This window comes from Arachis ipaensis, chromosome B02, assembly GCF_000816755.2.
Source record: "Arachis ipaensis cultivar K30076 chromosome B02, Araip1.1, whole genome shotgun sequence".
Lineage (NCBI taxonomy): Eukaryota > Viridiplantae > Streptophyta > Magnoliopsida > Fabales > Fabaceae > Arachis > Arachis ipaensis.
This window is the reverse complement of record NC_029786.2, coordinates 3,832,104-3,832,667: the sequence shown is the minus strand read 5'-3', so window position 1 is coordinate 3,832,667 and position 564 is coordinate 3,832,104. Positions and strand designations below refer to the sequence as shown.

Below are 564 nucleotides of genomic sequence, written 5' to 3'. Positions count from 1 at the left end.
ATAATAATAATAATAATAATAATAAAGTACTAAATTTGTCTCCTATGTTTTGGCGTAATCCTGTTTTATTCCTTAAGGTTTAAAGTATTCTATTTGAATCCAAAAAAGTTTCATTTAACTTCAATGTAGTCCTACTATGAGGTCAAAATTAAATAATTAACGGATGTCCTACATGACAGCAGTATAAGAACAAAGTCGATAATTTTAAAAATAAGTACAAGTCCTAGAGGCACAAAATCAACCGTAGATGCATCAATATATTTATTTATCATTCTTCTTATAATTTAAATGAAATATTTATAGAACTAAAGAGAATGATAAATAAATGTATTGATGCATCTACGGTTAATTTTGTGCCTCTAGAGGTTGTACTTGTTTTCCAGATTATCGACCTTGTTCTTGTATTTCTGTTATGTAGGACATTCCGTTAATTATTTAACTTTGACCCCATGATGGGACTACATTGAAGCTAAATAAAACTTTTTTGGATTGAAATAGGACACTTTAAAGTTTAAGGACCAAACAGGATTACACCCAAACGTAAAAAATCAATTTAATCCTTTA

General features: G+C 28.0%; 1 protein-coding gene across 1 annotated transcript in view; it reads right to left on the bottom strand.

The window, feature by feature from the left end:
• LOC107626645 (pentatricopeptide repeat-containing protein At4g39530) overlaps positions 1-564 on the bottom strand; it is an 8,612-nt gene that overhangs the window by 7,483 nt on the left and 565 nt on the right. The gene's annotated exons all lie outside the window — the stretch shown is intronic.